Genomic DNA, 27,345 nt, shown 5'->3' with positions numbered 1-27,345 from the left:
CTTTTGACCTCATGGGAACAGCTGTGTCCTCATTAATTTGTGCTACATATGCAGGATTACTGTGGGGTGGGCTGGTTTTAACAATGTGGGGGGAGGGAGGGAGGGAGGGAAAAGCTTTTTAGACCAAGGTCCAAATTTCCTCATAGGCAGCTCTCTGATGGCCAGATGCTAATGGTGGATGGAGCCATTGGTATATGTGGTCAGAGTGATAGATGCATAGCTGTCAACGTTTCCCTTTTTTAAGGGGAAATTCCCTTACTTTGAATAGGATTCCTCGCAAGAAAAGGGAAAAGTTGACAGCTATGGATAGATGTGATAGATCAAGGGACTTCATGCGATTTCTTCTTCTTCTTCTTCTTCTTCTTCTTCTTCTTCTTCTTCTTCTTCTTCTCCTCCTCCTCCTCCTCCTCCTCCTCCTCCTCTTCCTCTTCCTCTTCCTCTTCCTCTTCCTCTTCCTCTTCTTTTTCTTCTTCAATCACTTGTAGTCGAGTAAGATTGTCTTCCATAAACACGGTTTTAACAGCAGGCTCGTAAGTGACTGTGGAAGCCAATTCTGGATCCACACGTCCTTCCACAGTGGGGACATAGGTTTCCAGGTGGGAGTTGATCATGGTGAGGGTTTCCACCATTTGCCAATTGCCATGGGACTTTGGGGGTTTGGAATAGGTTTTTGGAAGACGCCTGTGTGTGGATTTCTTTAATGTGTGTAGATCAGTGCACACTGACCAACGCACAGTCTTCGGAGTAAGGCTCTATTCCGATGGCATGAGTATCACAATGACCGGTAGATTCTTATCTGCTGCAGCCTTCATCTTCCTTCACAGCCATTGTAACATACCGCTTGTTATCATCCACCTGTTGAGGACTTCTTGGATCATTCTTTGTCTAGCTCTTCCCCTTTGACCTTACCACCTTGGGTGACCCTGCTGGGAGTACGAGATTCCCGCCGGCTTCATTCACAAGGGTCATAGGAATGTGCAAGCCCACTCACCATGACAAGGTGATGATCCAGCGAGTGAGATGTGATACAGTGGACCCTCTAGTTATGTACCACTCTGGATACATAACTTTTGGGTTACGAATGTGGCAAACCCAGAATTGTATACTTCCAGGTTTCACTGTGCGCACATGCGCAGAAGTGCTCTAAGCGGCGCATGTGTGCACAGAAGCGCTCAATCGCACCGCGCACGTGTGCAGAAGCAGAGCCTCTGCCTGCGGACTCTTCGGGTTGTGGACGGACCCCGGGAACGAATTTAATTTGTATCCAGAGGGTCCACTGTATATTATTACCACACACAGAGAGAGGGAGGGAGGGAGGGAGGGAGGGAGGGAGGGAGGGAGGGAGAAATTTGCATAAGGGTGGCTATTGCCCTTGAGCCAAAAAAGGGTTAGCCACTCCTGCTATACCCATTTACACATGAGCAACTCTCATTTAACGCAGTGAAATTTACTTCTCAGCAGATAGACATGCACAAGATTGTGCTGTCAGCTGCCTTAACAGGAATTTGATACATTTTGTCCGCAGTGAAAAAAGCACAACAGTGAGAGCCAATTAATCCATCAACACCCTTGGCTGTGATCTCAGTGCTATTTTGATCAGCACCAAAAAAAAAAAAAAAGAAGTACTCATTAATTTGTAATTAACCATATATTTACAGCATTTGCAGAAAAAGCTCTTCATTCTCTCCAAATGACATTTCAAATGCACCTGATTATTTGAAAGTGCTATCATAAGCCACGTTTTAATGAGAGGAGTTGGCAAGGTTAAGTGCTGAGCTGATGGATTTTATTTTATTTTATTTTTATTTTTTGCTGTTTGAGATAAATTCCTGGTTTGCTGTTTCTCTAATTAGGAGACTTCTCTTAAATGGGGTTAAGAAGAAGAAGAAGAGTTTGGATTTGATATCTCGCCTTTCACTCCCTTTAAGGAGTCTCAAAGCGGCTAACATTCTCCTTTCCCTTCCTCCCCCACAACAAATACTCTGTGAGGTGAGTGGGGCTGAGAGACTTCAGAGAAGTGTAACTGGCCCAAGGTCACCCAGCAGCTGCATGTGGAGGAGCAGGGATGCGAACCCGGTTCCCCAGATTACGAGACTACCGCTCTTAACCACTACACCACACTGGCTGAGCAGGGGGACCTGGCTCAGGGCTCATACAGCCATCGCATTATTTTTATTTGTTAAAAATCAATTGTCACCATATTTTAAAAACATCAAAGCAGTTTACAATGATATCTCTATACATAATAGAAATTCATTAAATTTAAAATCAAAGACCATCAACTAACTATTATGAAAAGATCTGTTCTTAATCGCCTGGTAGAATAGAAACTTTTATTGGGCATTAATCTTGATTTACTTGCACACAGTATCCATGGAGGTTAGATTATATCAAGTCTTTATTGAGCATTTGTTCTGATTTGTTTGCAGGCCATTTATAAGACTTCTCCTCAATCACTCTGTATTTTTCAGTGCATTTCCTCATTACTTTCCCAAAAGGTCTGCCTCTTTGTAAAAGTGGATTATAAGCCTTATTAATCATTTCTTCATGTCACACTTGCGAATGTATTACCCCTTTACTTTTCTATTGCTCTACAAAGTCTGTTTCTTTTTAAATGTAGGAGGGTTTTTTGTGCTTCGATCCACTTCAATTGTGCAAATCAGAATTTCCCAGAATGCACTTGAATCTCTCCCACAAAATGCAGTGGCACCTCTGGATACGAACAGGATCCATTCCGAAGCCCCATTCGCATCCTGAAGCGAACGCAACCCGCGTCTGCTCATGCGTGAGTCGCGATTCGCTGCTTCTGCGCATGCACGTGACGTCATTTTGACCGTCTGCGCATGCGTGAGTGGCAAAACCCAGAAGTAACGCGTTCCGTTACTTCCGGGTCGCCGTGGAGTGCAACCTGAAAACACTGAACCTGAAGCAACTTCAACCCGAGGTGTGAATGTACTGACAGTCTGGAGCCACCGTTAGCAAATGATGGAAGCAATTTCTCAGCAGCCCTTGTTCCCGCACCCGCATTGTGCCACTTATGCTGTTGCTATCCCCCGCAAAGCCATGCACAATAAACGTTTGAGAAAAATATCCATTTGTTTTCCAACGAAACCTAACTTCTTTCACCCCGGCCCTGCCAAATCACAGTGTCAACAACACTAAACCAGCGTGCCTAAAGGTTTGCAGGCCTGTTCTTATATAAAGGGGGTGGGGAGGAATTCCTGGGAGATCTGAGACAAATTGGAGAAGGCATTTAGAGGACAAGAAGATTGCAAGATAGCACAGTGGGTGAAATTATCCAGCTATGCCCCCCCCCCATCCCTGCTCTATCACGACTAAAATTTCTTGAAATGTGAAGTTTGTTTTTCACCATTTTTGTGGAATGCATTGCTCTGGAGTGCCCAGTGTGACTGAGGAAGCTCTTCCTAGAATCCTCTAATTGTAGAGTTGGAAGGGACCCCAAGGGTCATCTAGACCAACCCTCTGCAAGGCAGGCAACACAATGAAAGAATCCCTGACAGCTCCTAGGAGAGAGCTGAGTGCAGGGTGGGGACCAAAGGTGGACAAAGCAGTGGCGTAGCGTGGGGGGTGCAGGGGGGGCCGGCCGCACCGGGCGCAACATCTGGGGGTTAGGGGGCGCAAATCCATGGGTTAGGGGGCACAAATCCACGGGTTAGGGGGTGCAAAGTACTTGCCTTGCCCCGGGTGCTGACAACCCACGCTACGCCACTGGGACAAAGTGCCTCAGAAGGAGCAAGACATGTTGTCCCCCAGAAGTACTGCCCCTCCCCTGACACCCCAAGCGAAGAGGCCATTATAATCCAGTGCTTTCGTATGTGTCGCTTATTCTTTTGTATGTGTTTGTTGCAGTTGTAGCTTGTTAAAACTTTACAATCATGTGAAGTTATGGCGCGCTCCTAGAGGCTACAGGAATGCACCTTTAAGCAAGGTGGTGGAATACTTGCTGAAGGGTGCTGAGGCCACATTTTAAAGTATCTCACATAGACATAAATTCCTTCAATATGGTGATGTTCACTAGGGTAGATGGCTTTAAAAAGGAATCAGTCAAGCGCAGGGTAAAGAGCATACACCAAAACTGCATACTAAAGTGGCAAGTGCACCTGAGTGGGGAAACTTAGGGGCTTTGACAGAAAATGCTCTCTCCAGGATAATAATAATAATAATAATAATAATAATAATAATAATAATAACAACAACAACAACTTATACCCCTCCCATCTGGCTGGGTTGCCCCTGCCACTCTGGGTGGCTCTCAACAGAATACTAAAAACATGATAAAACATCAAACATTAAAAACTTCCCTAAACAGGGCTGCCTTCAGATGTCTTCTAAAAGTCAGGTACAGTGGTGCCTCGCAAGACGAAAAGAATCCGTTCTGTGATTCTCTTCGTCTAGCGGTTTTTTCGTCTTGCGAAGCAAGCCCATTGACGGATTAGCGGATTAGCGCTATTAGCGGCTTTTAGCGGCTTATCGGCTGATCGGATCAGCTGATAAGCGGCTTAGCGGCTTAGAAAAAGGGGGGGAGGGGGAAAAACCAGCAGGAACTCGCAAGACATTGTCGTCTTGCGAAGCAAGCCCATTGGAGATTCGTTTTGCAAAGCACCTCCAAAACGGAAAACTCTTTCGTCTAGCGAGTTTTCCGTCTTGCGAGGCATTCGTCTTGCGGGGCACCACTGTAGTTGTTTATTTCCTTGACATCTGATGGCAGGGCATTCCACAGGGTGGGCGCCACTACCAAGAAGGCCCTCTGCCTGGTTCCCTGTAACCTCACTTCTCGCAGTGAGGGAACCTCCAGAAGGCCCTTGGAGCTGGACCTCCATGTCTGGGCTGAAAAATGGGGCTGGAGACGCTCCTTCAGGTATACTGGGCCGAGGCTGTTTAGGGCTTTAAAGGTCATCACCAACACTTTGAAATGTGCTCAGAAAATTACTGTGTATACATTAGGAGAAGTTCACAATTAAATTCTGATAATTTTTCATGAGGACTTTTAAAAAATCAGAAACTGATGTGGACAATGTAGAGAACTGAACTTGAGGTTGGAAAAATGAAGAGGAGAGAAACCAAAGTTGAAAGATCCACCCATCCCTACCTGAGACCCACTTCTGACCCCAAGGCTCTGTGGCCCTCCCCTAGCACAAGCACGACCAAGATATATTGGGGAAGAAAGTACTCATTTTGCTTTTGAACGTAAATAAAGCAGAAGTAAGGAATCATCATTATGAAAACTACAAGACTCCCTCAATTACGATAGAGCTTAATCGTAATTGATTTTGCTCAGTGTGTAATGTAAGCTTTTGAAAGCACCAGAGTTAATGCCCCATGACAATTTCTGCTTTTAGTTTGTGGAAAGAGTTACATTTCATTTGAGGCAAAGAAATTGAGACAAAAGAACTGGACTAGAATTGCCAAAAAGGAGGGTCCCTGGTGTTATTCTTGCACACAGATATGAAGGAGGAGAGATGTAGAGGCTATCTAGTGCTGATAAGGAAAGTGCTTAGCAAAGTGCCTGCAGCAGCCACCATGTTTTTTATTTTCCCAGAAATCCTCTGTAACATGCTCCAGAGGCATTCTGGGAAAATGAAGATAGTAGCCAGCACTGCAAACACTCTCGCTGCCACCATACAGCCGTGCTGTTGACCTCTGCTGTCCATTTGTATCTGCTCTGCTTGTGAAATTACTGGGGAATTTAAGGACAAAGGAACAGCCTTGCATTTAAACCAGCACGCTGTCAACACAGTTGCCAGTCAGACATATGAGGAGCCCACAAGTAGAATATGAGTTCAACTGATACTTAGAGGAATACAGCTTCTGATACTAGGCCATAGATTGGGTCATGAACTCAATGAATATAAGAGAATCGGATCATAGGGGACACCATATGCACAGAAGATTATATAGAATGTGGTGGAGTTAGTAGATCAGGGGTAGGGAACATGTGGCCCTCCAGATGTTGCCAGCCTCCAATTCCCATCATGCTTCATCATTTGCCATGCTAGTGGCTAAGGCTGATGGGAGTTGTAGTCCAGCAATGTCTACAGCAGGGTTTCCTGAATTTGGGTCTCCAGCTATTTTTGGACTGCCACCCTCCCTGGTCAGTGGTCCTGCTAGCTAGGGATGATGGGAGTTGTAGTCCAAAAACAGCTAAAGAGCCTCGTTCAGGAAACCCTGGTCTACAGGGCCACTGCTTCCTTACATCTGTGCTAGATGAAAGCAAAACACTTTGCAAAACAGCTCTGCTCTCCAGCAAGTCCATTAGAGTTGCAGGCAGGAAGATGAAATGGCCCCTAATAAATAACTTCGTAAATCAGATGCCTGGCAATCAAAAAGCCAGAGTCGGCAATTATGTATTTCTGTTACTTGCCACATCAAAGCAGAAAGTAAGTGGGTTTCTAGCATAAAAAAGAAAGAAATTCATTGCCCTGCCATTTCCTGCAGAGGGAGCATTTGACTTGCTTTGCCATTGTCTAAGAGTCCACATGTGGGGAAAAATCTCAGTCCACTCTTAAGACTGAACAATGAATTAAATTGCAGGCTACAGATGGGAGAGAATTTTGGCCCAGCTCACCTTTAAAACCGAACCTACCCAGCCCACACCTTCTGAAAGAATATGCAAATCAAAACTCAAGTCATCCTTCGAAATTTGCACATCTCTGAATTTTGCAGAGAAGCTTTCCATCCCAGCAATGTGTACAATTGCACACGTTGTATTAAAGTGTGCATAAACTTACATGCATTAGTGAAAATAGCACACAAAATATGCATTGCAGCTTTCAGAGGAAAGGTGTGAATTAGATAAATTCACTTTTCAATCTTACTTATTTCATTTATTTATTGAATTTGTCTCACACCCTTTTCTCCAGGGAAGTCAAGGTGGGCTATCTGGTTCCTCTTCCTGCACATTTTATTTATCCTCACAACACCCCTGTGAGGTAGGTTAGGCTGAGAGGCAGTGTCTGGTCCAAGATGTTCACTGAGTCAAATTTCTCCCTCATGCCTGGACTCCCCAGTGATGCTTTAAATGGGGATCTTTACTGCATTTCATGGAATCATAGAATTATAGAGTTGGAAGGGATCAAAAAGATTACCTTGTCCAATCCCCCTGAAATGCAGGAATCTCAGCTAAAGCATCCATGACAGATGGCCACCCAACCTCTGCTTTAAAACCTCCTAGGAAGCTGAGTCCACCACTTCCTGAGGAGACCGTTCCACTGTCAAACAGCTCTTACCACCAGAAAGTTCTTCCTCATATTTAGTCAGAGTCTCCTTTCTTGTCATTTGGATCCATTGGTTTGGGTCCTACCCTCCAGGGCAAGAGAACACATGCTTGCTCCAACTTCCATGTACCAGCCCTCTAGATATTTGAAGATGGCTATTAAATCTCCTCTCGGTCTCCTCTGTTCTGAGAGCCAGTGTGGTGTAGTGGTTAAGAGCGCTTGACTCGTAATCTGGTGAACTGGGTTCGCGTCTCCGCTCCTCCACATGTAGCTGCTGGGTGACCTTGGGCTAGTCACACTTCTGTGAAGTCTCTCAGCCCCACTCACCTCACAGAGTATTTGTTGTGGGGGAGGAAGGGAAAGGAGAATGTTAGCCGCTTTGAGACTCCTTCAGGTAGTGTGTGCTGGTCCCGGGGGTAAGGTACCTTGGGCGTAGCAGAGTCCACACGAAGAGGGGCAAGGTCCGAGGCAGAGAGCCGGGCGGGGAACAGGTACGCTGGAACAGGAGGCTGTGCAGGGAACAGGAACACCGGATGGTCGGGAACAGGAGGCCGAGCAGGGAACAGGTGTACCGGATAGTCAGGAACAGGAGGCCGAGCAGGGATCAGGAACACAGGAAGGTCCGAAGCCAACAACGACGTTGCTCCCGCAACCTGGGGCCGGGCTGACTGGGCTTTTATCCTCTTTCTAAGGCCAGGGGCGGTCCCGGCCCCCAGGAGCCCCGCCTCCTCTGGCCTTAAGGCGAGCACTCCTCCTGGGGGCAACCAGTTCCCTTCGCCTCTCTGCCCTAAGCCTCTGCAGATCAGGAGAGGCCGAAGGGTTACTGGGCCCTGGAGGAGGCTCACCTGTGGCCACTGAGTCGTCAAGCCTCTCTGGGGCCAGAAGGGTTTCACCTGGGGCCAGCTCCTGATGCACTGCCACAGGTGCAGGTTCTTCAGCATCTAGGCCTTGCCCCAGTTCAGCCGGCCCTGGAGGCGGGGACTCTTGTGCAGGCTGGGATTCCTCTGTTTCATCCTCCGAATCGGAATCCCAGGCCATCACACCATCCCCCCTCCCAGGCCCCCCCCTCAACCGAGGGTCCGGACCCGGCTTGCCGGGGTACGTCGCATGGAACTCTCGGAGGCAGGCAGGTGCGTGGACGTTGGCCGCTGGTTCCCAGGAACGGTCCTCCGGTCCGTACCCCTTCCAGTCAATGAGATACTGCAGCTTTCCCCTGCGGTATCGGGAGTCCAGGATGCGTTCCACCTCGTACTCAGGCTCTCCCCGAACCAACACTGGCTGCGGTCGGGGACGGTTCGGGTGGAACTCGTCGGGTGGGGCCACCGGACTCAAAAGGGACCTGTGGAAGACCGGCTGAACCTTCAGGGTTGCGGGTAACCGGAGACGAAATGCCACAGGAGAGACTTGGTCTACGATAGGGAACGGGCCAGTGAAGCGGGCGTCCAACTTCCGCGAAGGTCGAGAGGGGTGGAGGTGGCGAGTGGAGAGCCAAACCAGGTCACCGACGCGAAGTTCCGGCCCCACCTGGCGGTGGCGATCGGCCTGGGCTTTGTACGCTTCCTTGGCCTGGTGCAGTTGCTCCACCAAAAGCTGTTGCTGGGACTGGAGCTCTTGAAGCCACTCCGTCACCGCTGGGACCGCGGACGCCGGCAGCACCTCTGGAAACAGCCGTGGATGATAACCATAACTGGCCTGGAACGGGGTCTGCTGGGTGGACGCATTCACCGCGTTGTTATAGGCGAACTCTGCCAATGCCAGGTGGTCGACCCAGTCATCCTGCTGGTAGCTGCAGTAACACCGGAGGTACTGCTCCAGCACCGCGTTCGCCCGTTCCGTCTGGCCATCGGTCTGTGGGTGGTAGGCTGACGAGAGGCAGACCTCTGTCCCGAGGGTCTGGTGTAATGCTCGCCAGAACCGGGATGTGAACTGAACGCCCCGGTCGGACACCACACGCTCAGGTAGGCCATGCAAGCGGAAGACATGCTGAAGGTACAGCTGAGCAGTTTCCTTGGCTGTGGGTACAGATGGACAGGGAGCGCAGTGCACCATCTTGGTGAAATGGTCGGAGAAAACCAGAAGGCAGGTACAGCCACGAGACGAGGGTAAGTCCACTATAAAGTCCAATGAAACCGTGTGCCAAGGACGCGGTGGAACTGGCAATGGCTGAAGTAGGCCAGGGGGTCGCCCGGTAGGTCCCTTGGCGCGCCGACAGACATCACAACCAGCAACGTAGCGAGCCACGTCAGCCTTCAGGCGGGGCCACCAAAACTCTCGACTGACCAGATGGGTGGTCCGATACCGTCCAAAGTGCCCCGCTGCTGGGGCATCATGGGCCATCCGGAGAACCTCCAGCCGTAGTGGCCCTGGCGGGATGTACAGACGACCGTGATGCAGCAGAAGGCCCTGATGCAGGACCAGTCCCGGATACTGTGGGCTGGACCCTTCAGCCAGCTCCCGGAGCCGATCCTGGGCCCAAGCGTCGACCCGCTGCTGTTCCCGCACCCGAACCTGCAGTGGCTGCGCCTCCTGGGTGGCCAGGAATGCAGCCGGAGGTAGGATCGTGGTGGGTTCTGCTTGCTGTACCGTGTCTGCGTTGTCTTCAGGTTTCCGGGACAGGGCATCCGCCTTCTGATTCTGAGAGCTAGGGATGTAGCGGATCCGGAACTGGAACCGGGAAAAGAACAACGCCCACCGGATCTGTCTTTGGTTCAGCTTGCGTGTGGTCTGGAGGTACTCCAGGTTCCGGTGGTCGGTTCTCACCTCCACCGGATGTCGTGCCCCCTCAAGATGGTGGCGCCAGACCTCAAAGGCTACCTTGATGGCCAGTAGTTCCCGCTCCCACACAGTATAGTTACGCTCCGCTGGTAGGAGCTGGCGGGAATAGAAGGCACAGGGTAAGAGTGGCGCTTCAGGCCCAATCTGTTGAGACAAGACGGCACCGAGAGCCGTACTGGAGGCGTCGGTCTCCACCACAAAAGGTCGAGAGGGGTCAGGATGTTGTAAGATTGGTGCCCTCTGGAAACAGGCCTTCAACCCCTGAAACGCCTCCTCTGCCTCCTTGTCCCAGGAAAACGGCGTCTTTGGGCGCAGTAGCCGGGTCAACGGGGTGGTGCGATGAGCATAATCAGCGATGAAGGTCCGGTAGTAATTGGCGAACCCCAGGAAACGCTGTAGGTCCTTGCGGTTCCGGGGTGCCGCCCATTCTCGAACCGCTGTCACCTTCCCCGGGTCCATTTGCACCCCATCTGGAGAGAGCCGGTGACCAAGGAAGTCCACAGTCCGCTGATGGAACTCGCACTTGCTGAGCTTTGCGTACAAACGGTGCTCACGCAAGCGCTGCAGCACGGTCCGGACATGTCCCTCATGGTGAGCCGGGTCACGGGAGTAAATCAGTATGTCATCCAAATACACCACCACGTACTTGTCTAACAAGTCCTGAAACACGTGGTTGATGTAGCGTTGGAACACAGCAGGCGCGTTGCACAAACCGAAAGGCATAACCAAATATTCGAACTGCCCGTACCGGGTCCCAAACGCTGTCTTCCACTCATCCCCGGCTCGGATCCGAATCAAGTTGTAGGCCCCGCGGAGGTCCAGCTTGGTGAACACCTGTGCCCCTTGCACCCGCTCCAGCAGCTCCGAGATAAGGGGTAAGGGGTACCGGTCTGGGACGGTAATTTTGTTCAGGGCTCGGTAATCATGGCAAGGGCGGAGTTCCCCACATTTCTTCTTAACGAAAAGCACTGGTGCCGCGGTAGGCGAGGTGGAAGGCCTAATGAACCCACGCTCCAGGTTCTTGCGCAAGAAGTCCTGCAAAGCCTCGCGCTCTGGCTCTGTTAGGGAATATAAGCGACTCACTGGTAAAGGCGCTCCGGGTTGGAGGTCTATGCCGCAGTCAAAAGGCCGATGCGGCGGCAGCTGGTCTGCCCCCCGTTCCTCGAACACGTCCTGATAGTCCTGGTACACGGCTGGGAGCGTGGGTGCTGCCTCCTCTGAGGGCGCGGCCGCCAGCGTTCCGGATTGAGCATGGGAACATGGGTCTGGGAAGTGCACGGTCCGTTTGACCCAGTCAATCTGAACATTGTGGGCTTCCAGCCAGTCCATCCCGAGCACCAGGGGGAAGCGGGGCATAGAAGCAATGTCCAAAGTTCGCAACTCCCGGTGCTGCTGGAGACACAAGACCAGGGGCTGGGTCTCCTGAGTAACAGCACCTGAACGCAGAAGTCGTCCGTCAATCGCTTCCACCTGGATCGGTACTGGCTTGTTCCGAAGTGGCACCTGATGATGGGTGGCAAAAGCAGCGTCCATATAGGAGCGGGTTGCCCCTGAATCTACCAAAGCATGGGTGAGGATCCAGGGCCCCCCTGGAGGGTATAAACGTACCGAAACCATAAGATGTTGCAAGTCCATTGGTGCGGGCCCATTCTGTACGGTTTGGGACCCCCGGTAGCTAGGGCCATCAGCTACTGGGGTTGGCGGTTTCCCTGCGGCTGGCGTTTCTCAGGGCAGGACTGAGCGAAGTGTCCACTTCCGCCACAGTAAAGACAGAGATTTCCCTCCCGACGCCGCGCCTTCTCTGCGGGGGAAAGGCGTGGCCGCACTGCCCCGAGCTGCATAGGCTCCTCCGTTAAATCAGTTGTGACCGTGGGGCTGCCGGAAAAAGCTGGTGCCGTGAACTGGGAGTGTCGGCGACCCCGGGCCTGACGACGATCCTCCAACCGGTCGTCTATTTGTAGACTCCGTTGAATGAGAGTGTCCAGCGTGGTGGGGCGTTCCATTGTGGCCAACTGGTCCAGTACCTCGTCCGAAAGCCCTTCGAGATACTGGTCCCGCAGTGCCGAGTCATTCCAGGTCAAGTCCTGTGCCAACAGCCGAAACTCCGTGGTATATGTGGCCACCGTGGACTTGCCCTGTTTCAAACGCCGAATCGCCCGGTTGGCTTGACTCTCTTTCTGGGGGTTGCCGAACGCGGCCTCCAAACGATTGCAAAACCCCGTATAGTCTGCCAGCAAGGGGGAGTCTTGCCTGAGTAGCGGCAACGCCCACTTGGCCGCCTGGTCCTTTAACAAACTAATCAAAAAGTGCACCTTGGTGCGGTCGTCAGGAAAGTTCCGGGCTCGCCCCTGAATATACAGCTTGGCCTGGGCCAGGAACATGGGAAAGCTGGCCGGGGCTCCATCAAATTTCTCAGGCAAAGCCACTGGGTACTTGCCCGGAGCCGGGGCGTCGGCCCCAGGAGCCAGTAGGGCTTCCAAGCGTTGCTGAAGTGCCACAACCGCGTCGCTGAGCTGCTGCACGGTGTGAGTCAAGGCCTGGTTCTCCTGGGCCACAGCCACCAGTGTAGCCGCCTGTGCAGCCATGGCCTCTGGCTCTTCCCGAACGCACCCCTACGAAGGGGGAGTGCGGGTGTGGCGGGAGCAAACTGTGCTGGTCCCGGGGGTAAGGTACCTTGGGCGTAGCAGAGTCCACACGAAGAGGGGCAAGGTCCGAGGCAGAGAGCCGGGCGGGGAACAGGTACGCTGGAACAGGAGGCTGTGCAGGGAACAGGAACACCGGATGGTCGGGAACAGGAGGCCGAGCAGGGAACAGGTGTACCGGATAGTCAGGAACAGGAGGCCGAGCAGGGATCAGGAACACAGGAAGGTCCGAAGCCAACAACGACGTTGCTCCCGCAACCTGGGGCCGGGCTGACTGGGCTTTTATCCTCTTTCTAAGGCCAGGGGCGGTCCCGGCCCCCAGGAGCCCCGCCTCCTCTGGCCTTAAGGCGAGCACTCCTCCTGGGGGCAACCAGTTCCCTTCGCCTCTCTGCCCTAAGCCTCTGCAGATCAGGAGAGGCCGAAGGGTTACTGGGCCCTGGAGGAGGCTCACCTGTGGCCACTGAGTCGTCAAGCCTCTCTGGGGCCAGAAGGGTTTCACCTGGGGCCAGCTCCTGATGCACTGCCACAGGTGCAGGTTCTTCAGCATCTAGGCCTTGCCCCAGTTCAGCCGGCCCTGGAGGCGGGGACTCTTGTGCAGGCTGGGATTCCTCTGTTTCATCCTCCGAATCGGAATCCCAGGCCATCACATAGTGATAGAGCGGTATATCAAATCCAAACTCCTCCTCCTCCTCCTCTTCTTCTTCTTTTCAGGCTAAACATACCCAGCTCCTTCAACCAATACACATAAGGCTTGACTTCCAGACCCTTGATCACCATAGTGGGTTAAAGTAGGTGACTCTCAGGGTTTCTTCCTCGAGTTAAAGAACTTAATTCGTTCTGGAGGCCTGTTCTTAACCTGAAACTGTTCTTAACCTGAGGTACCACTTTAGGTAATGGGGCCTCCCGCTGCCGCTGCCACTGCCGCATGATTTCTGTTCTCATCCTGAAGCAAAGTTCTTAACCCAGGGTACTATTTGTGGGTTAGCGGAGTCTGTAACCTGAAGCTTCTGTAACCTGAGGTACCACTGTAGATACATTCCAGCGTAAAAGACTTTTGCATGGGGTGGGGGTGGGAATTATACAAAAAGGATCCCACAGTTACATACTTAAGTGATAAGGTCCATTTTTCTTCTGTCAGGGATCCAGAAAGTTGTATTTATCCTACCCGTGCCCATTTGTGCAAACAGAAAGCTCAAATCCTTGTTGCTGAAGTAAAGCAGCCAAATTAAGTGTCTTAGTTTTCATGTTTTTGTTCTGTTTGACAAATGTTATTTTTGGAGTGCATGTAGAGAGGGATGTTAAATCTTTTCTCATTATTGAGGAATAAGGATTGCAATCCTTAAATTTTTATTATTTTTGCATTCATGTAGTGATTTAAAATGTCCACTCTCTCTCTGTGTGTATTTATCTTGCCTTAGGCTGGGCAAAGCCACCCATCTTGCACAGTTAGATTTTGGAATACGAAAAGGGGATTTGTCATTATTTTGTTACCTCCCCTAAAGGGACACATTATTTGCATTTTCTGCTTCAGATACCCGATTGTCTTGAATCTTCTCTAATTCAAAGTGCCTTTTTGTGGTCTGAGTAATCCTTGCAACAACCATTTAAGATAGATTAGCAAGAACAACTCTGTATGTTAACCCAGTATTATATCCCCTGTTTTATATATTGAGGTGAGAGAAACTGGAGGTTAGACAGTGACTTGGCCAGGGTCATCCTTTCTTGTAACTTGAAGCCATTGGTTTGGGTCCTACCCCCCCCCCCCAGAGAAGGAGATAAGAAGCTTGTGCCCTCTTCCATGTGACAGCTCTTTCGATATTTGAAGATGGCTATCATATGTCCTCTCAATCTCCTCTTTTCCAGGCTAAATATACCCAACTCCCTCAACCATTCTTCATAAGGCTTGGTTTCCAGACCCTTGATCATCTTGGTCGCCCTCCTCTGCACATGTTCCAGCTTGTCAACAGCCTTCTTAAATTGTGGTACCCGGGATTGGACATAGTTTTCCAAAAGTGGTACTATTACTTTGCTTGATCTGGACATTATACTTCTGTTGACGCAGCCTAGAATAGCATTAGCTTATTTTTTGCTGCTGCATCACACTGTTGACTCATGGTAAGCTTGTGGTCTACTGAAGTCTCATCCTGAAAGCAGTGCAGCGCTCTTGACAAGGATCCACAATGCATGAAAAAGGTCTCCTGTTCAAACCCTAGCTTCTCTAGTTTAAAAAGTATAAGGAAGGAGGGGATAAGAAATGTCCTCAGTTTGAGACCCTGCAGAGTTAGTGCTAACAGGTGTAGACAGTGGTGTGCTAAGATGGATCAATAGTCTCACCTGGGGGCAGGGAGGGAAGCAGCTTTCTATATAATGCTCTTTTTTAGATAAACCCTGTGAATGAACTGCAATCTGGATGCTTTTATGAAGTTATAACTGGTCAATCACAGGACAAGTCTAGGGCTGATGCTGTTGATTCTGCTTCAGAAAACAAGGTTAACCAAGTAAAAAAAAAGCAATAAATGGACCTGTTCTTTGGGCAAAACTGCCACTTATATCATTATTTCCACAGGGGTTTTGCTCCTGAGCTTAGAAGGCAGCTGAACCCAAGCTAAATTGGACTTCCACATTTAGGCTGAATTCTCTCTGTAAGAATAATAGGAGATTGCAAGGAGACAATGGGCATATGGTGACCTTTGCTGCACAGGAGTTATTTGTCCTGGAGAGGGAAAATGGTAGGTAGGCCCAGTGGGTTGCTAGGAGCAATCCCACATTCCTGGTTTGAAAACTAGTAGCCTGGGGAGTTGAAAGCCAGGCTCCTGGGGATTGGCTGCCAGGGAAAATGGGTAGCATCTGGCACAGAAAGTGGAGCAAACTGTGAAAGATTTTAAATGTGACACATATTTCTCTGGCTCTCAGATAAAATGGAACTCAAGCAGTGAGCTTCAGCGTTGGGGTCTGCGATGCTCAAGTGGCCTTTCAAAAGGCAAGGAACCCAAAAAGGAAGCATCCAAAATTATCTCTGGAACCTTGCATGCAGCAATTGGACCATTTGTACCTACTTTATGGAAAGTGGCCTTTGGGAGCCAAAAGGGAGGTTCACACACACATTTTTTTATCATTTTGTAAAATTTATACACCACTTGATTGCAAAAGAAAAACTCCAAGCTGTTTACAAATAGATAAAACAATGAAATTGAGAGGGAAAAAATCCCAACCATACTTTGAAACATACAATAGCTAAAAATAGATGCTCATGGCTTCCTGGCTGCAACACCATGTGGTCACCTGCATGTTGTGAATGGGCAGTGTCAACTTCAGGTTTGGGGAGACGGGGAGTAACATGCCCTCGGGATCCCCCTACCCCTAGTAGCTCCACTTCTTAGTTACTGTTGCTGCTGCTACATATTGCTCTGGGCAATATGTGATGCATCCATTCCATTAGTGCAAGGATTTATGTTTGCATAATGAAACTCCCCCTTCTCCTCTCCCTGTACCCTATGCTCTCCCTAAATCTGTTTTGTAGGTTTTGTGGGAGAGGAAACTCAGAATAGTTTGGGGGGGTGTTCTGTTGTACAAGTGTGAATCCTTGCATTGACGAAATGAGTTACTTGGCGCAACGTGGGACCAATCTGCATCATTACCAAAACAGAGAGAGCAAGGTGGAACAAGGCTACATCTCATTCTTTTTAGCCCCTATCCCCAATCACTCACTTAGTGTTGTGATCTATGGGAATGCCCAACAATGATGAGAGCTGATGGTCCAAGCATAGGGAAGTCAGTGGTTTCTGTTCCCCAATGGAGGCAGGAGAGCAAGGCTGTGCAAGACAAGGCAAATTTCAGCCCCATGGATTAGGTGTGGTTTCAGGACCATGGACAGTGTTCTTACAGCTGAGGCCAAGTATCCAAGTTGTCTCAGCAAGGTTCCCCAGGAATTAGCTGAGTTTTGTAGCAATGATAGGAAGCCACTGACTGGATGCTCCACCCTTTTAGTTAAAATGACTGGTGCCTTCATCTGCAGCTCGTCTCCTTCAAAGTAATGGGCTTTCCAGTAGTGAGTATCTCTCCTCTGGGCTTTCTTGATTCCCCAGAGTCTGTGGACCAACCATCAGTCACTGTCTCCAGACTCCACCATGAGAAGTCCTGGTCCAGGGCAATGACACATGGAGAAGGCTGGTGAACAGGCCACAGAAGCAAGGAAAAGGCTCAGGACCTAAAGCCAACCTCAGCAGATGCAAGATGCAGCTGCCACCACCTTTGGAATGGTTTATGCCATATGCATTTCATTTTGCTTCAAAGCAGCCCAGATCAAGAGCTTTTCTGTGAATTTAGTTAATCAAATACAGATAGCATGTGCATCAAGAAGGGGAGCTGGTGACCCACCAGTGCATCTATATACCTGTGCCCTGGACCAGACCAAGACAGTTTGCCATCTGAAGCAAAGGGCAAAAAAACTTGCCATGCTTCCACCACCTCTTAGCAGTTCTGTAGCATTTATGTCTTTACGATATGGGTGAGACTGGGACTGCAAGCTTCAGTTGATTTATTGGTTAGATTAATAAAGTTGCAATTCCTTTTGCACTCACTAAAACCACATCCTGGATTAATTGAGCAGTATTTTAAAAAAGGTTAATTCACCTGAATACAAATGTTTATTTTAAAAACTGCAGATGACATGTATATTTTTCAAATGGCGTTCTCTCTAAAGAGACTGCCCTCCCACGATGGTTCTTGCTGAAATATATGCATGCATTGAAGTATGTTTCCCTCTTCAAAACAAGTGTTTACGTCCTAATGTGTACATATGAAGATCAGTTGATATTCAATCATTTGAAGACACATTCAGGTAAGATTAATCCAATAAATCAACAGTCCTAGTAGAGGCACCCCCATGGCTACTAGTCATGATAGCTGTGCCTCTAAGATCTTGCCTTCATTGTCAGGAGTGCTTCTGAATATCAGTTGGTGGAACTCATAAGGGAGAGACCTGCTGATGAACTCAGGCCCTACTTGTGGATTGCCCATAGGCATGTGGCTGGCCACTGTGAACAGGATGCTGGAGTAAGTGGACCATTGGCTAGATCCAGCAGGGTCTTCTTATGTCATGTTCCTTATCCTTGCCAAAATATGGGGAATCCAGTATCCAAGGATTCTTTCCGTAAACAGCATCAATCATTTTTCAGGAATTTCCCAGTTACATTGCAATTCTCAAAAATGACAGCTTTTCTTGCATTGGATTTCATAGGAACAGTACCCCTTGTGTTCTCTCTAAGCTTTCCTTCAGGGTATTTGGAACATGTTTTGCTTATTTTCCTAAGATAAACATACCCAATTGCTTTGCTTTTCCTTTATGGGGTTTGTTTTCCAGAACCTTTATCACAGCTTTAACACTCCTCTGAATATGTCCCAGTCTATCAACATCATTTTTAAACTACGGTACCCAGAGTTGGAGGCATTATGCCAAATGTGGACTGTCTAATTCTGAATAAGTTGCTGAATTATGTTCTAAGTCCTCCCTTTAGGAGAGGTCTTCCCTTGTGTTGTGATTTGAAGTTCATCTGAGCCCCTGGCTACTCATTAACTTTGTTGTTTTGTATTCTGATCTCATTCTTGTTCCAGAAACAGAGCTCTTCCCTTGATCAAGACACTATACTTCTGTTGATGCAACCTATAATAGTATTAGATTTTGTTGTTGTTGTTTTTGCTGCTGCTGCTGCTGCTTCATACTGTAGACCAGGGGTCAGCAAACTTACTGTGCCTCGAGCCGGTGTCTCCAACGCCGATTGCGCAGCAGGCCAGAGAGCACGTGCCCATACGCGTGCGCACACGCTATTTCTGGCGCACTTCCAGGTCAGAGGAGCACCGGAAATAGCTTGTGCACATGTGCATGGGCCTCCTCCGACCCAGATGTGCACTGGAAATAACACTTGCACGTGCGCAAATAACGCTTACACATGCACACAAGCTATTTCCAGTGCTCCTCCTCCAACCCGGAAGTGGGCAGCCATGCAGCGCAGTGGTGGTAAGAGCGGGCGGCAGGGGGCGCTGCAGGCTGAAAAAACGACTCCCTCGGGCCTTATCCGGCCTGCGGACCTTAGTTAGGGACCACTGCTGTAGACTCATTTTAAACTTGTGGTCTACTAAGACCCCTAGATCTTTTTCATATGTACTACTAGCAAGCCAGGTGCCCTCCATCTTATATTTCTGCAGCTAGTTCTTCTGCCTGAGTGCAGAACCTGACATTTGCCCCTATTGAAATTCATTCTGTTACTTTAAGCCCAGTCGTCCAATCTGTTAAGGTCATTTTGAATCCCAATTCTGTCTTCTGCAGTGTTAGCTCCCTCTCCCAATTTGCTGTCATTTGCAAATTGGATGAGCACCCCCTCAATTCCTTCACCCAAGTCGCTTATAAAGATGTTGATCAACAACAGGAAGCAGGACAAAACCCCGCAGCACCCCACTTGCCACTTTTTTTCTTTTGAATTGTCTGCATTTGTGCCTTCAATATGTCAGCTTGAAGAAATTCCTATCCATCTTTTACTCCCTCCCTTCTTTGAGTATTTCTGACCATGGTAAATAGAAGTTCTAGTGTCCCCAACTGTGGCGGCAGAGCATAGTCATCATGGCTAGACCACCACCACCCCGATACATCATACCTACATCACAGAAAAGGCGGTTTACAGCAGAAATCTGAGTGTGTTGTTTATCTTGTTTATCTCGTCTGACAGGTTACCTGTTAATGCTCACTAGATTGGATACCCTGGGGAGCCTGGCCAGTCTTTTGTAATGATACATACTTTGTTTCTGAGCCAGGTCACAGGCTCACACCCTATTCATATCTGAAATGTGCCCTTAAGACAGGATTTGTGAAGGAAAAGACAATGGGGAGGTTTTTCATTTTCCTTTGACCTTGCAGAGAAAACATTTGGGAATCAAAAATGGTTCCAGGTCGGTCTTCCTGTGCTGATCTATGTACGTGCTTGGTTGGTACACTTATGAACATTTAACATATATCTAAGACCTCAAAATTCCTATCACGCCATCATGGCCTCTTGTGGAAGGAGTTCCATAGTTTAACTATGCACTGCATTAAGAAGTACTTCCTTTTATCTGTCCTTCCAATCAATAAGAAAGCATAATATTCCAGGTACCTATTATTCCCACAGCCCACAAATGCTACTTTGGGTACTGGACTTTTCATTTTCATTTTGATCTTGGTATTAAGAATGGCATGCCTTTATGCTTAATCTCAGTCTAACTCAGCTGCATCGAAGCACTCTTTCTGGATAAGAATATTGCGTGAGCTGTGTGAGGAATATGAAATTGCTCTTGTACTGTTATCTGCAAATCTGCCCACCCCCGCCTCTGTCTTCATCAGATAACCAGCAGGGAACTGAAAGTAAAAGAAGCACCGCTCTTCTGAAACAGCCATCCTGCCACGACAAATTCTACACAATTTTCTAGCAGGGTGGCTAACTCTCAGCTTGGGGGGGGGGGTGATCTGTCTCCCTCTCAAGTAACCTCCCTCCAAGACCCCATTGATTTTGGTGATGGCAAAACAGAGCGAGAGAGAATTTAGTTACAAATACAAACCTCTGTGCCCATCCTAATGCCTTGATAGCGGTTTAAGCTGCCTCCTCCTCAGTCATCAGGCTGATCACTTTATGAGTGGGAAAGGAGCCCTTAACTCCCTCTCCTGCTGATCTCTCACTCTGTGTGAGAGAGCCAGTGTGGTGTAGTGGTTAAGAGCGGTAGACTCGTAATCTGGTGAACCGGGTTCGCGTCTCCGCTCCTCCACATGCAGCTGCTGGGTGACCTTGGGCTAGTCACACTTCTGTGAAGTCTCTCAGCCCCACTCACCTCACAGAGTGTTTGTTGTGGGGGAGGAAGGGAAAGGAGAATGTTAGCCACTTTGAGACTCCTTCAGGTAGTGATAAAACGGGGTATCAAATCCAAACTCCTCCCCTTCTTCTTCTTCTTCTTCTTCTTCTTCTTCTTCTTCTTCTTCTTCTTCTTCTTCTTCTTCGCGCCTCCTCTCTGAAAGAGCATTGAGTGGCCATGCCCACTTTCAGTCACACACATGCAGCCCTTGGAAGGTTGGCCAAGGTTGTGTGTGGCTTTCTCTCCAACAAAACTGAACCACTAGATTTGTTTTTAATGCCCATCCTTACTCCTGCTTAATTGCATTGAAGGGGCAAAGTTGTCACAACTAGCCAAGTAATAATTCAGCTGGGTGGCACATCCTGCAGGAATTCATTCACGACAGCTCAGCTGGTAGAGCATGATGGCCCTGAATCTCAGTGTTGTAGGTTCAATTCTTGCATTGCAGGGGGCTGGACTAGATGTTCCTTAGATTCCTTGGGGTCCCTTCCAACTCTACAATTCTATGATTCCATGAAGGGGTTGCAAATACCTCAGTGTGTGTGTATGTAGGGGATGGTGCAACTTCTTTTGCTTTGTTTCTGTCTCTACCTGGGGACTATGCCCCCCCCCTTAAATCAGAAATTGACAATACTTAATGCTTTATTTGGGGGGGGGGCGCTGCTTTTCTCGGCTATAAGGATGAAAGCAGCCAGTCTTTACCCATTAAACTTTCTCCAAATATCCAGGCTTCAATGTGTTCCTGAGCCTTAAAACTCTCCCAGCTCATCCAAAGACAGATGTGTTTACTCTGTGGGTTTTTCTTGTGGCTCCTAAAAAAAGACTCAACATTTGCATTTTAAAAAGATTCCTCTCTCCCCACTTCTCCTGACTGACAGAAGTCTGCTTTCACCCATGGCTGTAAAACACCTGCTGCCCCCAATTTGCCAGTAGATACCATATGCTATTTAATTGAAGAGATTGACTGAAATGCTCAGGGATCCAAATAGCAATGGAAACTTAAATGGAGGAAATGAAAAGGAACATTAAAAATATATAACCCAACTTTCCCAGGTCAGCTACTAACATAAAATCCAGTAAAGCCATATCCAATACCCAATAATGCAATGCATACTTTGGGAGGCTGCTCTACACCAGACCAGACATTTTCTCCAGCTAGCCTGGTATTGCCTCCTCCTGAAGTGGCAGCATCAACTGCTGCCTAATTGGACTACAACTCCCCTCCTCCCTGACCACTGGACATGCTGGCTGGAGCGTATGGAAGTTGGAATCCTGCAATATCTGGTTTCCCATTCCCTCCAGGAATGTGTCTATGGTCACCAAGGTTGGTGGCTCTCAATGCCTCATAGAACCATAGAATTGTAGAGTTGGAAGAATCACAAGGGTCATCTAGTCGAACAATGCAGAAATATTTCACCCAAAGGAGGCTTGAAACCACAACCATGAGATTAAGAGTCTCGTGGTCTACTGTCTGAGCTATCTCAGCTGCTGCATGTGGGAGCAAATTCCATTCATTCACTCTTCTTCTTCTTCTTTGGCAATCACTCGTAGCTGAGTAAGATTGTCTTCCATAATCATGGTTTTAACAGTGAGTCCATACATGACTGTGGAGGCCAATTCTGGACACACACTTCCTTCCACAGTGGGGACATAGGTTTCTGGGTGGGAGTTGATCACAGTGAGGTTTGCCAAGCATGCCTTCCTCTTAGGACGTTTCTCCCTTCCGTCCTGAGTTCGAGTGTCTTCAAAGCCCATGACACCTTTGGTAAATGCTGTTCTCCAATTGGAGCACTTGCAGGCCAGTGTTTGCCAGTTGTCGGTGTTTATACTACATTTTTTTAGATTTGCGTTGAGACAGTCTTTAAACCTCTTTTGTTGACCACCAGCATTACACTCTCCATTTTAAAGTTTGGAATAGAGTAGTTGCTTTGGAAGATGATAATCAGGCATCTGCACAACATGACCAGTCCAATGAAGTTGATGTTGAAGAATCATTGCTTCGACACTGGTGATCTTTGCTTCTTCCAGTACACTGGCATTAGTTCGCCTATCTTCCCAAGTGATGTGTAAAAAATTTCAGAGACACTGTTGATGGAATCTGCACTTCAATCGGGAGAAAGCTGGATTTGCAGAGCTCAGGCGATGCTAGATTTCAGCATCAATGTCGGCCCTTGTGGAAAGATAACTGCCCAGGTAGGAGACGTGATTGACACTTTCCAATGTTACACTATTGACTTGGATTTGTGGCACTGCAGAGGGGTTGTTTTGTGCTTGTTGGTGCAGCACTTTGGTTTTTTGGATGTTGAGTGATGGGCCAGGTTTTCATAAGCTTCTGTGAAGGTATTTAGGATTATTTGGAGGTCTTCCTCTGAGTGTACACACACTACGTTGTCATCAACATTCTGAAGCTCTTTAACCATTTACTATTTAAAGAAGATCTGTGTCCTCATTCTTCCACTCACAGATCATCCACCAGTCAAATGAACAAGACTAATGGCTATTCAACTGCAACTGCAGCTTTCCAGCTTTCCAGCTTTGCAACAGGACTTTTCCCCATGCTATTTGGCAACCAAGTGGACTCTCTTGACTAGGAATGGAAAAACCTGTTGATTTTTTGCTTCATTTCACCACATCTCCACATTAACATCCACCCACCACAAATACACACAAACACACACATTATTTTCATGAACATACATATTTTTAAGTAGAATTTTTTTCAGCTTGACCTTGCCAGAACTTAGTTGTGGCACCTCTCAGCAGGGCGCTATCGCCATGATAAGAAAACAGGTGAGTTCCGGCATTTCTTTTTCTAGAAAAATAGCACTGTTTTGAAAGCACATTTCCCTTAATAGATTTTTCTATGAATTATTTGGCTGGAAAACTGCAACCAAATAGAGGAGTGAGAATTAGCTGCATTTCAGCTAACGCGTGGTTTGGGGAATTGGTGTGAAGTAGATAAGTTTTCATTAAAATGCATTTCTCCCTCATCACTACTCTTGACCCATTAAGGAGGCCCTGGCAACAACATTGTCCCATTTAAAAAAAAATATGATGTTTTTGATACCCCACCCTTCCTCTGTATGGCTGAAAAAAACAGGAAACTGAAAACATAATTCCATAGAAATAAGATATATCAATAAAACCACACAACGGCAACAGTAATGCAATAAATGGCCCTGATAAGTACCTATAAAACCACAGCTCAGAAAGAACCCTATTCAAAGCAGTTTTTAATTCATTTAGCTGTGTCCTTGATTGCACTAAGCAGTGAAGAGCCCAATCATATATATATATTTCCCTTTGGCAAATGCCAGGGATTCTCCAGGCATCTGTCAAAAGGAGTTCTACTTTTCTTGGTGCTCAACTGACTCCAAACTTTCATGTCCTGAGAGAGCCACCTCCTTCACCCACTCCAAGGGAGAGAGAGAGAAACTTTTCACCTGCACGCTCTCTTCCTTCCTTTCAATGCAAACATGCAGACAATCGCTTGCATTCAAATGCCCATATTATTTTCACAAAGCAATGCTCCCCAGAAGCAATTTCTCCAGTGCACTTAAGCATAGCCCATCTTTCCCTCCAGCAGCAACAGCTTATCAGTCTATTCTTCTCCCATCTCTTTATTCTCCTTGAACAAGCAAGCATTGTGGATCCACAGCCTATTATTGCCGTTTTCAGATGGTTGGTGGGCGGATTGTTTGTCTGTATATATCAGTAGCTTTGTATCATCCCCACCTAAATATGATTAACAAAGATCAGAAAGTGCTTTGTGTTGTTTGAGGCTGAGCCAGCTGCAGTTGAGAAGAAGTTCAGTTTCTGGAATTTGTCCTTTTGGTGATGCTTAGTAACACTGATATGAACAATGATGGAATTGGTTGTTATTAGCTCTTATATGTCCATTCTGAAGGAAATCTGCCCTGAGTGCTCACTGGAAGGACAGATCCAGAAGCTGAGGCTCCAAGACTTTGGCCACCTCATGAGAAGAGAAGACTCCCTGGAAAAGACCCTGATGTTGGGAAAGATGGAGGGCACAAGGAGAAGGGGACAACAGAGGACGAGATGGTTGGACAGTGTTCTCGAAGTTAAGAACATGAATTTGGCCAAACTGCGGGAAGCAGTTGAAGACAGGAGTGCCTGGTGTGCTCTGGTCCATGGGGTCATGAAGAGTCGGACACAACTAAACAACTAAACAACAAGCTCTATACAGTGGTACCTCAGATTACATATGCTTCAGGTTACATATGCTTCAGGTTACAGTCTCCACTAACCCAAAAATAGTACCTTAGGTTAAGAACTTTGCTTCAGGATGAGAACAGAAATCGTGCAGCGGCGGTGTGGCGGCAGCGGGAGGCCCCATTAGCTAAAGTGGTGCTTCAGGTTAAGAACAGTTTCAGGTTAAGAATGGACCTCCAGAACGAATTCAGTTCTTAACCCGAGGTACCACTGTATGGGATAGCTCAGTGGGTAGAGCAGGAGACTCTAACCCTCAAGGTCATGGGTTTGAACCACCCAGAGTGGCCATCTACATTGGCCATCACTATATAAAAAGAGCCTAAAAACCCAAATAGAAAGCCTCAGTTATTTTAATGAAAGAGCAAAGAGCATCCATGAGGTCTCCAACCAGCTTCCTAAGCCTCTGTCACCTCCTCTCCCCTCCATGTCGCTTCCCTACCTCCCACAAACATGTCATGTCCACTGTTCTCCCCCGCTACATTTCCCTATGATATTGTCCATGCAGCCTTCTGCACATCCATAATACCATACAGAAGCAAGGAGCCACCATCCAAGGTGTTGCCTGCAGCCTGAATCAAGGCTGCACGGAGCAGGTGGTTGCCTCCAGGGCAAGAGGAGGGCTGCCCTTCTCGGTGATATCATCAAATGTGGTTCTCCAATGTGTCTCTGGTGTCACATTGCAAGGTAATTGAATTATGCTTAAGCAGGCCCTGGAAAGAAACCCTCATTATCTAAATAGCATGAGAGACGCCGAAGTAATTGAAATAAGAGGGGGAGGTTTGGGTAAGGAAGAGAAGCGCTTAATGGAAATGGAAGGACTCAAAGGGATGGAGCTGCCTCCCCATCAGAGGGAGCTTGGAAAAGCAAGCAGGCTGTAGGGGGTATCATGCCTAATAATAATAATAATAGTTTATTTCTACCCCATCTCATCTGGCTGGGTTTCCCCAGCCACTCTGGGTGGCTCCCAACAGAATATTAAAAGCACAATGAAACATCAAACATTAAAAACTTCCCTAAACAGGGCTGCCTTCAGATGTCTTCTAAAACAGACAGTTGTGGGTGCCACCACTGAGAAGGCCCTCTGCCTGGTTCCCTGTAACCTCCCTTCTCACAGTGAGGGAACCACCAGAAGACCCTCAGAGCTGGACCTCAGTGTCTGGGCAGAACGATGGGGGTGGAGATAGTCTTTCAGGTATACTGGGCCAAGGCCGTTTAGGGCTTTCAAGGTCAGCACCAACACTTTGAATTGTGCTTGGAAACGTACTGGGAGCCAATGTAGGTCTTTCATGACCAGTGTTATATAGTCTCGGCAGCCACTCCCAGTCACCATCCAAACGAGGAAGCAGCTTTGAGTCAGGATGAGCTGCTTGAAACTGCCTTATACTAATTCAACCAAGGCCACTTTCACACCATGCATTTAAAGCACTATGATACAACACTAAACAGTCATGGCTTCCCCCAGAGAATTCTGGGAGCTGTAGTTTGTTCAGGATGCTGAGCATAATTAGGAGACAGTGGTGTAGTGTGAGTAGGGCAGGGGAGCCATGGCCCCGGGTGCAACATTCTGAGGGGATGCAACCAGGTGCCCCCCCCCAGATGCCAGCTTCCACGGTGATCCCCACCTCAAAAGTGGCAGAGCAGCTCAGGCCCACAGTGAGTGGGTGTGGATAGAGGGAATCGGGTAAGGGACGACCCCAGAGAGGCCCGGCCCGGTACTCTTCTCCATGGATGTCAGGGGGATTCCCCTGCCAAGGTTCAGGCTCCCCCTGTATGCAGGCAGATGGCACAGCGCAGCCCAGCTTGGCTCCAATGGGGGCCCTCAGGCTGCATTAGCAGCTTGCCTGCCCCGGGCTCTGGCAACCCATGCTACAACACTGTTAGAAGATCCCTGATACTCTCCCAGAGGTACAGTTCACAGAGGTCCCTGGGAAGAGGGATTGATAGTTGAACCACTCTGGGAATTGCATACCTATCAACTGTCCCAAGCGGAACATCCCAGAATTACAGGAGACGCCCTGGCGGCATGTCCCATTTTGGCTGTCTCAAGACTGTTGTCCCCAAAGACGCCCATTTTAGGGAGCCATGTTCTCACATGAGTCCCCTGGCTCTCCTGAGAGCATGGCCCTGTGTGATGCGTGTTTTGGGGGACTTTGTTCTCATGCAAGTCAGTTGGCTGCTGCAAGAGTGTGGCCCCAAAAGATACAGATAGGTAGCCGTGTTGGTCTGCCATAGTCAAAATAAAAAAATTCCTTCCAGTAGCACCTTAAAGACCAACTAAGTTAGTTCTTGGTATGAGCTTTCGTGTGCATGCACACTTCTTCAGATACACTGAAACAGAAGTTGCCAGAATGGGAGATTGGCAGATAGCTGAGATGAGCCTGTTGACGACTCTTAACTGTTGATTCTTGATTCTTGATGTCAGATTTATGTCCGTTTATTCTAATAAATATTAGAATAAACGGACATAAATCTGACATCAAGAATCACAAAACAGAGAAACCAGTAGGAGAACACTTCAATCTCCCAGGACATTCTATACAAGATCTCAAAGTAGCTGTTTTACTACAAAGGAATTTCAGAAATAG

The sequence above is a fragment of the Podarcis liolepis genome (assembly GCF_965112155.1).
Source record: "Podarcis liolepis genome assembly, chromosome: 9".
Taxonomy (NCBI): Eukaryota; Metazoa; Chordata; class Lepidosauria; order Squamata; family Lacertidae; genus Podarcis; species Podarcis liolepis.
This window is presented reverse-complemented; position numbering follows the sequence as displayed.